Genomic DNA, 13,151 nt, shown 5'->3' with positions numbered 1-13,151 from the left:
AGATGTAACAGCAACTGTTGTGGCAGGCAAACCTTTTACTCCTTTCTTAATCCGTCGTGTCGTTGTGGCCATTCAGTTATGACCCCTCTGTCATTCAGCTAGACCATTCTTCTGTGGTAGACTCGTCACTCTGGCATGAGTGGACACACACACAAGTCCCCACCGGCCCTGCTATAACACTGTGAGCTTTACTGACCGATCTCCTGGTTCAGTCTCCGATGCCCCCACCTTTCCTGTGGGTTCCAACACTCAATCAGTGTCCACTGGTGTGTCTGAACGGTGTCTCTCCAGAGCTGTCTTTTATCCCTACTCACGGGGTCTCAGCTATCAATCAATTTTGAATGACTGTGTCCATCAAACCAGCCCACTCCTGCAGTCCACTGAGGTATGTTAATGAGCAAAATAGTAGAAGATAAATAACCCTTGCAGAAGTCATAATACAGTAAATCAACAGTGTCTCTCCCCTCTCTTATCTGTAGCAGATGTTCTTGCATGTTTCCCATCTCTCTCTCTCTCATGAGCAGCATAGGAACAGTAATGGTACGTGGTTCTCAGTGAGGGGGGGGGAATGGATAACTCTGCACCCCATTGTCCATCAGATCTATTCATCACTCATAACACAATTCACATTAATACACTTCTCAAAAAATTAAATACCTTCACTGATTATACCTGAATTTCTCTAAAATGAGATTTAGTAAATTTATTCAAAAGATCAGTTAACTTCTTACTTTCTGAAAATTAAATAAATTTGCCAAATCTTCCATAACTATTACCTTGACATCTTTCTTATCAGAATTCCTTGGAATATTATTAATGTAACGCACTGTAAGGATTCACTGCTAATATAATGGCTTCTTTGTAACGTTTCACTGCTGAGGCTAATGTAATGGCTTCTCTGTAAGTTTCACTGCTGAGGTAACGGTTTCTCTGTAGCAGAAATGTTTGGGTTATAGCTGGAGATAGCAGGATTCTGGTATGCATGTTAGCCAATCAGAGATTGTTGCTCTGCCTTGTGAATCTGGAAGGAGATTTTCCGCGGTCTTTGTCAAGGAGAGCTGAAGAGGGAAGACGTGTGGAGAGAGCTGGTAGACCATCGGATGGAGTCGACTGGGATCTGAAGGCCCGAAGGTTGGCAAAGCGCAGAGGAGGTCGATGGTGGAAGAATGGCGAATGAGTGAGCTCCAATGTGCATTTTTGACTTTTCCTTGAATTGGGCCCTCTTTATTTTCAGTACTAACCCTATATTCAGATTAAGATTCATAAAGTTCAATCATTTAATTGCATATGGTGTACGGTCTGATATTTTGTGTTGTGGGTTTGTAACCGGACGGTACATTACACAACATCCACACAAATGTGATTTCTCAGTTTGGCAGGGCCAGAGGCTGTTTTCCCCTAGATGACCTGGCTGAATCTGAGGGTTACATTAAATTATTTGCTCTGTTTAATGAACTAGGTTAAAACCTCTTCAACTGGCTGAATGTTTGATGAGCCAAAATCATGGTAAAGAAGTCCACATTGAAAGATTCATCCACTAATTGAAACTCTGATCTTGTTATAGGGTATTTATAAGTGGGTGATAAATAGTGGGCTGGACACATTATTAATAGTAGGGACTGAATTATGTTGCTTAGATTATGGCAACAATTTGAATTTGAAGCAGAAAAAGTTCATTCTCATCTCCTCAATCTGTCCTAGATTTTAATTGTAACAAGAACAGTACTAAATTTCAATACCTCAAGTTTTTTTGTTACTTTCATATGAAGATCCATCATTCATATGATGATACCTAAAAGAACCTCTGTTGAAACACAAAGGAATATTATAACACACAATGTTCACTGAGAGAAGTAATGACATGTTATTTCACCCGGTTACATAATATCGTATTTGTTTTTTTATTAACTTCAGTTCATGTTAATAAACTTCTCAAAATTTATCAGTTGTTCGAAAGGAATGAAAAAAAAATCTTTCTGCTTCTGGTCTGGGAAAGCAGTGGTGGATGGGTGATTGAAGAGAGTGGGGGCAGCAGGGTGGGGGTGGTGGGAGAAGATAATCATATCACATCTGCTAGAATATAAAGATAGGAAGAAATGTTAATTAGGGCAGCAGAAACATGGCAGTTGAGAAGATCAATCATAAATCATGCCTTTGTCAAGGGCAGGTCGTGTCTTACGAGCCTGATGAATTTTTTGAGGATGTGACTAAGCACATTGATGAAGGTAGAGTAGTAGATGTAGTGTATATGGATTTCAGCAAGGCATTGGTACCCCATCCAAGGCAGAAAGTTGAGAAAGTAAGGAAGCATGGGATCCAAGGGGGCATTGTTTTGTAGATCCAGAACTGGCTTGGCCACAAAAGGCAAAGAGTGGTTGTAGATGGGCCATTTTCTGCACGGAGGTGGGTGACCAGTGGTGTGCCTCAGGGATCTGTTCTGGGATCCTTACTCTTTGTGATTTTTATAAATGCCCTGGATGAGGATGTGGAAGAATGGGTTAGTAAACTTGCTGATGACACAAAGGTTGAGGGTGTTGTGGATAGTGTAGAGGGCTATCAGAGGTTACAGCATGACATTGATAGGTTGCAAAACTAGGCTGAGAAGTGGCAGATGGAGTTCAACCCAGATAAGTGTTAGATGGTTAATTTTGGTAGGTCAAATATGATGGCAGAATATAGTATTAATGGTAAGACTCTTGGCAGTGTGGAGGATCAGAGGGTTCTTGGGGTCCGAGTCCACAGGATGCTCAAAGCAGCTGCACAGGTTGACTCTCTGGTTAAGAAGGCATACGGTATACTGGCCTTCATCAATCATGGAATTGAATTTAGGAGCCAAGAGGTAATGTTAGGCTCTATAGGACCCTGGTCAGACCCCAATTGGAGTACTATGCTCAGTTCTGGTTGCCTCACTACTCGAAGGATATGGAAGCCATAGAAAGGGTGCAGAGGAGATTTACAAGGATGTTGCCTGGACTGGGGAGCATGCCTTACGAGAATAGGTTGAGTGAACTTGGCCTTTTTTCCTTGGAGTGACGGAGGATGAGAGGTGACCTGATAGAGGTGTATAAGATGATGAGAAGCATTGATCGTGTGGATAGTCAGAGGCTTTTTCCCAGGACTGAAATAGTTGCCACAAGAGGACACAGGTTTAAGGTGATGGGGAGTGGGTATAGAGGGGATGTCAGGGGTAAGTATTTTATTCAGAGCATGGTGTGTACGTGGAATGGGCTGCCGCAACGGTGGTGGAGGCGGATACGATAGGGTCTTGTAAGAGACTTTTGGATCGGTACATGGAGCTTAGAAAAAAATAGAGGGTTATAGGTAAGTAGAGTAATTTCTAAGGTAGGGACATGTTCGGCACAACTTTGTGGGCCTAAGGACCTGTATTATGTTGTAGGTTTTCTATGTTTCTATAAACAAAAAAAAATCTGCAGATGCTGGAAATCCAAGCAACACACGCAATTACTGGAGGAACTCAGCAGGCCAGGTAGCATCTATGCAAAAGTATACAGTTGATGTCTCAGGCTGAGAACTTCAACAGGACTGGAATAAAAAAAACTCTGAGGAGTCAGAGTAAGAAGGTGGGGAAGGGGACGAAAAAACATAAGGTAATTGGTAGAACTGGGAGGCTGGTAAAAGGTGTCCAAAAGCTCTGTCCAGTTCGATTGTATTCTGCACTCAAATTCATGGAGACACTTTCCTTTTTTTATTACAGCAGATCTGAAGTATTTGTCCAATTTAAGTTTTGGGTGGATCATTCTTTGCATTCATTAGTTTTATATGCAAGTACTTCTGATTATTTTTTAGTTGAGTGCTTGTCAGAAAAATCAAGTTTAACAAAGAAATACATAACTTTTTGAAAAGCAATTCCAGATGACATTCATGCAATGGTTTTACTTATTTGTCATTCGTCATCAAATCAAGTGTATTGTCGTATGCACAAGTATATGTAAGCAATGACCTATTACCTATATCCTTTTTTTAAGCTAACCTATTGTATCTAGCATCATAGGTACATGGCATCAAGTAAGAAATTTACAAGAAGGTGTAAATTAAATTGTAAATAATTGTGAATAAATTTACAAAAAGCTGCAACAAATTGGGAAAATGTGCAAAATGCATTTTAGTGCAAAGTGACCAAATTGGTCAATATTGTGTTGAGATTTGGTGGTGGTTCAAGTGAAGTGGGTGTTCTTGAACTGTATGGTGCAGGACTTCCAGCTTCTGTACATCCTGCATGATGGTAGCTGTGAGAAGTTGAACTGGACCAGATGGAGGAGATCATTGATGATGGATGATGCATTCTTGAGGCAGAACCTCCTGTAGTTACTATGGATGATAGGGAGGGATGTACCTATGGTATATTGGGCTGAGTCCACAAATCTCTCCAGCTTTTTATGTTTCTGCACATTCAAGTTGGTATGATGCAATCTGACAGGACACTTCCAACAGTACATCTGTCATAGTTTGTTAGAGTGTTCAGTGACTTAACCAACTAATATAAAAGTGAATATACTGAGATTTTCTTGCATAAGTACCTTACAAATCCAGTTCAGTGTTAAATTAACAGTTAGAACCTGGTGAATAACCATGGAAGAAACATTTTATGTGTCATAGGACATTTATTCATCAATTTTATTGAGTAAGTGCTCTTTCAAATTAAAGGCAGTTTGCTCTGTCTGCATCCAGCCCTCTCTCACGTGGTCCTGATGAAAGATCTCAACTTAAAATTTCAACTCTTTATTCCTCTCTATAGATGCCGTCTGATCTGCTGAGTTCCCCCACAAAATCCAAAAATTAATCAGAAACAGCTTTCTTTCAGAGACCCTCACACAGCAAGAGGCCATGTACAACTCAGTGGCCCAGGTGCATTCAAAATTCAGGAGAATTGCCTCTCTTTCTTTAGCCATTTTGAGGGCTGGATGAGTGACTGTTTGTTTGTTTGTTTATTTATTTATTTATTGAGAGACAGCACAGAGTAGGCTCTTCTGTCCTTTTGATCCACACAGTCTAGTCTAAAAAGAGACAATTTGCAATGACCAATTACCCTACCGACCAATACGATTTTGGACTGTGAGAGGGAACTGGAACACTTGAGGAAATGCAGCTGGACACAAGGAGAACGTATAGGCAATGTATCTTCTTCAGTGGTAACATGGTTATTTACATCAACATCCTGGGACTTACTTTACACCGCAAGCTGTCGGAGCAGTGCTGCCAGGACATGACCCACCCAGCTAACACACTTTTTGTCCCTCTTCCCTCCGGGAGAAGATTCAGGAGCATGAAGATTCATACGGCCAGATTTGGGAATAGCTTCTTTCCAACTGTGATAAGACTGCTGAATGAATCCTGACCTGGATCTGGGCCGTACCTTCCAAATATCCGGACCTGACTTGCATTTCCTTACTTCCTCTTTTTTATTTTCTAATTATGATTTATAATTTAAATTTTTATTATATTTACTTTGATTTGTACTTCAGGGAGCACGAAGCACAGAATCAAATAACACTGTGATGATTGTATGCTCTAGTATCAATTGTTTGGTGACAATAAAGTAATGTAAAGAATGATGATGCCCAAGGAATTCTACCGATCCACCCCTCCAACCCCACACTATTTGAAATGGAAGTTAGTATGGAGAAGTTGTGAAGCTCCCTCTGATCTGCATGTTATCAGGTCAGATAATCTTGCCCAATATCTCATGTGATCAATGATACCTTGTTAGTAGGAATTCTGATAATACTGCTCCTGCCTAGCAGCCTAGGTAAAGATAAAAGAGAAGATTAGCTTCATTTGTCACAGATACATCAAAACATCGAAACATACAGTGAAATGCATTGTTTGCACCACGACAAATCAGCAAGAATTGTGCTGCCAGCAGCCTGCAAGTGTCTCTATACATCCAACACCAACATAACATGCCCACAACATACTAACCCTAATCCAAAAGAAACTCACAACTCAATACAACTTTGGACTGTAGCAGGACACTGGAACAAACATCACAGTGCCAATGACATGACGGAAACCAGAGCAAACATCAACACTCTTACAGTGCCAACATAGCAATGGCACAACATATATACGTGTAGCATCTGCCCCCCCCTCCCCAATTTACCCCCCGTTTGCCTAGGGTGAACCACCGGTGCCCCGCCTAGTGCAATACCTTGGTGTAAATACGGTGTAATCCCCCCCCCCCCACCCGTACATGCTCGCAACACAAATATCAGACAATACACCAAAGGCGAGTAAATAATTGCAAGTTTATAGTTATTTCTTAGTGACGGGTTGGCAGAAACAGATAACCTAAAGGCACCAAATCAGTAAGTTTATCAGTTTGTGCACATAATATTTTAATACGTTGGAGCTCACAGCTCCGGTTCCATCCACAATGACCATCTGAGCCTTCGGCCACCGTCTGAACTGCCAACGTCCACCCTGGAACTGCTGCCTGCTCCTCACACATCCGTCCTCCTTGTTCTCCTCCCTGAAAAAGATCGTAAATTCCCGCTCAGCTCACACATACAAGATAGCATAACAATTCTCCATTGGTTAGTTCCCCCCTTATCTACAGTTATAACCCAAACATTCCAGCTACAGAAACCCACTACAGCATTAAATAACGTTACAGAGAAGCCATTTCATTAGAACAATACAGAGAAGCCATTTTGTTAGCCTGAGCAGTTAACACCACTGTTACTGGTACTGAGAGCCCTACATATGCCTATGGAATGTAGGAAGAAACTGGAACACCCAAAGCAAGCCTACCAACTGGTACGATTTTAGACTGTGGAGGGAAATCGGAGCACCTCAAGGCAACCCATACGGTCACAGGGAGAACATACAAACTCCTTACAGGCAGCTTGTCTTCGTCAGTAGTATGATGTGATTACATATTTATGCAAACAGAACTATGATGCCCATAAAAACTCCTTACTGACCGGAACTGAATCCCAAACAGTGATCAGTGACACTGTGTAGCGACTTCAATAATTGCTATGCTATGGCGCTGTCCCCAATTCTTTTCTGCCGAAGTTTCTAGAATGTGATTTGGACCCACAATCTTCTGACTAACACAAGAGAGAGTCAAAGCTGAAACTTAAACTGTTGCGAAATATTTCATAGCAAATGTATTTTTGATAGCAGGCCTGCACTCATCTATGTTTAAGTACTTCAAATAGTAGAAAGACAGAATGTAAAAGGAATTTTCCAACTCTGCAATGAATCTATCATTGCTATTTGTTCACACTTAAAGATATCTATAGAGCTATGACATAATCTACAACCAATCCAGAATTTTACTATAAAGCTGGCTAATTCCTGAATGCTTGTCAGTAAAATCATCAGTTAATGGATACATGAAAAACTCATTATAGAATAATTAAGTTGCATTAAAGGGGCAGATAAGTGAAGATAATGTGGACAGAAAATGTGAAATGCGATGTATCTAGGTTAAAAAAAAACAGCCATAAATCCATTTAAAATGGATTTCAAGGACAAAGGCATTGTTTAGGAACCATACTAAATACGGCCCAGATTTTCAGTTTCTTGTAGATTTTAGTCTATTACGACTTGGTGAAGATGCTTTTGTTCAGTGTCAGGTACTGTCAGAGATTAAAATTCAAGGCATTTAATCTCCATATTTGCATTTCATTGAAGGTTTATTTTAGAATAAACCTGCAATAAATAAATAGCTCAGTTGTGATTTTTAGCAGTGTTACATTTTTTTTGAGCTTTATCATCAGGTCTGTGCAGAATCTCTCAGCATAAAACCATAAGATATAGGAACAGAATTAGGTCATTTGGCCAATTAAGTCTGCTCCGCCATTTCATCATGGCTGAACCAATTTTTTGCTCAGTCCCAATCTCCTGCCTTCTCTGCCCCTATCCCTTCATGTCCTGACCAATCAATAATCTATCAACCTCTGCCTTAAATATACATAAACAGCTGTCTGTGGCAAAGAATTCCACAGATTCACCACTCTTTGTCTAAAGAAATTCCTCCTCATCTCTGTTCTAAAAGTATGTCCCTGTATTCTGATGCTGTATCCTTTGGTATTAGACTCCCCCACCAGAGGAAACATCCTCCGCACATCCAATCTATCTACCATTTGATAGGTTTCAATGAGGTCACCCCTCATTCTTCTGGTGAATACAAGCCCAGAGTCATCAAATGCTCTTCATATAACAAGCCATTAAATCCTGGAATCATTTTCTTGAACCTCCTTTGATCCCTCTCCAGTTTCAGCACATCCTTCTGTGATGAGGGGCCCAAGGATGATCAAAATACTCCAAGTGAGACCTCACTAGTGCCTTATAAACCCTCAACATTACATCCTTGCTCTTATATTCTAAAACTCTTGAAATGAGTGCTAACATCACATTTGCCTTCCTCACCACAGATTCAACTTGCAAATTAACCTTTAGCAAATCCTGTACAAGAACTCTCAAGACCCTTTGTATCTCAGTTTTTTTGGATTTTCTCTGCATTGAGAAATTAGTCAACTCTTTCATTTCTTCTTCCAAAGTGCATGAAAATACATTTCCTGACACAGCATTCAATCTTCAATTTCTTTGCCCATTCTCCCAATATGTCTAGGTCCTTCTGTAGCCTCTATACTTCCTCAAAAAAGAATTGGTCCCAACGCAGATCCCTGTGGAACACCACTAGTCATCGGCAGCCAGTCAGAAAAGGTTTCCTTTTTACCCACTGCTTTACTCATGTTCGAATCTTTCCTGTAATACCATGGGCTCATAGCCTGTCATAGCACTTTGTCAAAGGCCTTCCGAAAATCCAAGTGCACAACATTAACGGATACTCCTTTGTCTATCCTGCTTGCTGCTACTTCAAAGAAATCCAACATATTTTTCAGGCATGATTTATCCTTGAGGAAACCATGCTGACTACAGCCTGTTTCATTTTGTGCTTCCAAGTACCCTGAGACCTCATCCTTAATGAATGAATCCAACATCTTCCCACCAGTGAGATCAGACGAGTTGGCCTATAGTTTCCTTTCTTCTGCCTCTCTCCCTTCTTGACGTGTGGAGTGACATTTGCAATTTTCTAGTCTTCCAAAGCCATTCTGGAATCTAGTGATTCTTGAAGGATCATTACTAATGCCTCCATGATCTCTTCAACTACCTCTTTCAGAACTATGGGGTGTTCACCATCTGGTCCAGTTGACTTAATCACTTTCAGATTTTTAAGTTTTCCAAATATCTTCTCTCTAGTTATGGTAACTTCACATACTTCATGCTCCTTGTCACCTTGAACTTCCACCATACTGCTAGTGTCTTCCACAGTGAAGACTGATGCAAAATACTTATTCTATTCATTCACTATTTCATTGTCCTCCATTACTGCCTCTCCAGCATCATTTTCCAACATTTTTTCGATATCCACTCTCACCTCGCTTTTACATTTTATGTATCTGGAGAAACTTTTGTTATCCTTTCTAATATTATTAGCTAGCTAGCTTACTTTTGTATTCCATCTTTACCTTCTTAATGACTTGTTATTTGCCTTCTGTTGGTTTTTAAAAGCTTCCCAATCCTCTAACTTTGCTCTATTATATGCATTCTCTTTGGCTTTTATGTTGGTTTTGACTTCTATTGTTAGCCTTGGATGTGTCATCTTTCCTTTAGAATACTCGCCCACTTTGAGATGTATATGTCCTGTGCCTTCCAAATTGCATAAGGAAGTTCTAGCCTTTGCTGCTCTGCAGTCATCCCTGCCAGTGTTCTTATTTGAACAATTCTGTCCAACTCCTTTCTCATGCCTCTGTAATACTCTTTACTCCACTGTAATATTGACTTTAGTTTCTCTTTCTCAAATTTCAGGGTGAATTTCATATTACCACTTCATATTATACTTATGGTCTATGATCATTTTTGGTTCATTGCACAAAACCCAATCCAGAATAGCTGATCCCCAAATGGGCTCAACTACGAGCTGCTCTAACAAACCTTATCATTGATACCCTAGAAATTCCCCCTCCTGTAATCCAGCACCAACTAACTCCATATCGAAGTCCCCCATGACTATTGTAACAAATGTCAGTAACTTTTATCATTGTTGCAAACTTTGAAATGCTTTGACAGTTTTAACAGATGACAAAGGAAGGGATGAGTTTTTCCATTTGTCCAAAGACTCCAGAAGATGTTTTTTGATCAGGGTTATTTTGAACACTCTGATGTGAGCCACTTGTGTCTTTGAGTGCCCTGTCACTGCGTGGACCTCACCATTAAGCTCCAGGACATCTGTGTCAGTGAAATTGATCTTTCGCTTTCAAAGTGGACAAGTTCAAGAAAATGGAGGAACTTAGCAGGTCAGGCTGCATTTTTAGACAGAAATGGAGAGTCAACATTTTGGGCACTCCAGCACTTTGAGTGTATACTCAGTCAGGACCTAAGGACCGTCATGTACTGTACATGTTAATTATTTAGCTTTGATAGTTGAATAGGTATATGAATAATTCTGCTTATTGATGTAGAGCATTAATGAATTTTTTCAGTATTGTGTGCATGTTCTACAATATCTCAGCTGAAGCCTTCCAATGCCTATTAATAATGCTCCACCTCCCCTCTACCAAAATATGGTTCAATTTATGCAAATTTCAACCCATACTGTTCGTACAATATTTATTTAGTATGAGTGTGCGTTAAATAAAAGTGACATTGCAGCTGTGAAATCTGTGAGTGATTACAGATTTCCAGCTAGTCTGCTCCCAAGTGGATTCAAAGAAAAAAATGAAACAAAATGGATTTAATTATTCACGATAAATGGAAGGAAAGGGAAAATGAGTGAGAAGGAAGATAATGAGGATTTGTACAGGTTATATACTAGTTATTTATGGGAACTTAAATTGCCATATTGGTGCCGGAACGTATGGCGACACTTGGCGACAACCCCCACAACATCTTCAGGTATATAGGTTGTAACGCGATTGATGCACTTCACTGTATGCGTTAATATACACATGATAAATAAACTTGACTATTGAATCATGATTCTTGGGAATTGACATGATGTAAATCTGAATAGGTTTGAGCTGTGATTTTTGAATTAAAGGAGCTAGACTTAAAATTAAAATCCATTTTCCTATAAGTTAGTAGATTTGCAATATGGAAGACAATTGATGGCATATTCAAAATGCATTTTTTTAAAAAATAGAATACACAACTTGGAAGGCACTTTAGTGTAGTAGTTAGCATACTGCAATTACAGCACCAGTGATCTGGATTCAATTCCACCACTCTGTCTATAAGGAGTTTGTATGTAGTCCCTGTGACTCTGTGAGTTTCCTCCCACATTTCAAAGGTATTGGTAAATTGATTGGTCAAATGGGTATAATTGGGTGGTGCAGACTTGTGGGTCAGTAGGGCTCATTACCATGCTCCAACTCTAAATAAATAAATAACCCTTGAAATTTGCAGACTTCCATGAAACATAAGTGGGCAAGTTTTGGTGAAAGCCTTTCTCTGTTTTTGTGATATATCCTGGCTTCTCTGGATAATTAAAGCACCTGCTGACAAAAGAGTTAAAATATTATATAGTTAGACCATGTGGAACAGAGAGATCTAGGAATAACAGTGCATAGTTCCCTGAAGGTGGAGTCTCATGTAGATAGGGTGGTGAAGAAGGCTTTTGGAATGCTGGCCTTTATAAATCAGAGCATTGAGTACAGAAGTTGGGATGTACTGTTAAAATTGTACAAGGCATTGGTAAGGTCAAATTTGGAATATTGTGTATAGTTCTGGTCACCGAAATATAGGAAAGATATCAATAAATTAGAGAGAGTGCAGAGACGATTTACTAGGATGTTACCTGGGTTTCAGCTCTTAAGTTACAGAGAAAGGTTGAACAAGTTAGGTCTCTATTCATTGGAGCGTCGAAGGTTGAGGGGGGATTTGATCGAGGTATTTAAAATTTTGAGAGGGATAGATAGAGTTGATGTGAATAGGCTGTTTCCATTAAGAGTAGGGGAGATTCAAATGAGAGGACAATTTGAGAGTTAGGGGGCAGAAGTTTAAGGGAAACACGAGGGGGTATTTCTTTACTCAGAGAGTGATAACTGTGTGGAATGAGCTTCCTGTAGAAGTAGTAGAGGCTAGTTCAGTTGTGTCATTTAAGGTAAAATTGGATAGGTATATGGACAGGAAAGGAGTGGAGGGTTATGGGCTGAGTGCAGGTAGTTGGGACTAGGTGGGATTAAGAGTTCGGCATGGACTAGGAGGGCCGAGATGGCCTGTTTCCGTGCTGTGATTTTTATATGGTTATATGCCACTGTGGGACAAGTATGAGCAAATTCCTGCGTAAATTTTATCAGGCAAGAGTTAAATTGTTCCACTTGGCACAATCTAATCAAATGCAATTATTTCACTAATGTGGTGGGAGCACTCATAAACTTCGAGTGAAGTGGAGTGCAGTGAGCAGTTGAATCTTGTGTTGATTTGCAAATTAACCGCTCATGTCAAAGACTGTAAACCTCAGATTTCCTTCTGCTCCCTGTACTCCAATATTTTATTTTAGAGTTTCACCTGCACTCTGTTTTGGGATTAATTTCTCAGGATGATACGGGTACGTAGAAGTGGCTTCTCATTGGTTGAATTTGACTCACTTGCGACTTGTACTTTTGTTCCAGCACACTTCTCTTGCCTTCAAATTCCGAATCTCCCTGCAGTGTTGTTTGTGCATCAGCTTTGTAGGTAGTGGGAAACTCCAGGACCAGAGAGTACAGCCTCAGAATGCAAGGACTTACATTTAGAACAGAAATGAGGAGGAATTTCTTTAGCCTGTGTTTGGTGAATCTGTGGAATTCATCACCACAGCCTGCAGTGGAACACAAATCATTGGGTATATTTAAAGCAAAGGTTGGAAAGATTCCTGATTAGTAACAGTGCCGGGGGTTACAGGAAGAAGGCAGGAGAATGGAGTTGAGAAGGATAATGATAGAATGTCATGGGCTGAATGGCATAATTCTACTCCTATGTCTTATGTTTTTAGTCGATAACTTACAAATACACTCTGTGGCCACTTTGAGGTTTTTCCTGTACTTAAAAAAATGGCCAGTGAGTGTAAGTTTGTGGTCTTCTGTTGCTGTTGTCCATCCACTAGAAGATTTGATGCGTTGTGCATTCAGAGGTGC

At 40.1% G+C, this 13,151-nt stretch overlaps 1 protein-coding gene across 1 annotated transcript in view; it reads left to right on the top strand.

Annotated features, from left to right (window-relative positions):
- Positions 1-13,151, top strand: part of csmd3b (CUB and Sushi multiple domains 3b) — a 2,186,187-nt gene that overhangs the window by 1,260,285 nt on the left and 912,751 nt on the right. The window lies entirely within an intron of this gene.

This window comes from Hypanus sabinus, chromosome 1 (assembly GCF_030144855.1).
Source record: "Hypanus sabinus isolate sHypSab1 chromosome 1, sHypSab1.hap1, whole genome shotgun sequence".
Lineage (NCBI taxonomy): Eukaryota > Metazoa > Chordata > Chondrichthyes > Myliobatiformes > Dasyatidae > Hypanus > Hypanus sabinus.
The sequence above is the reverse complement of the archived record's forward strand: the minus strand, read 5'-3'. Positions and strand labels throughout refer to the sequence as shown.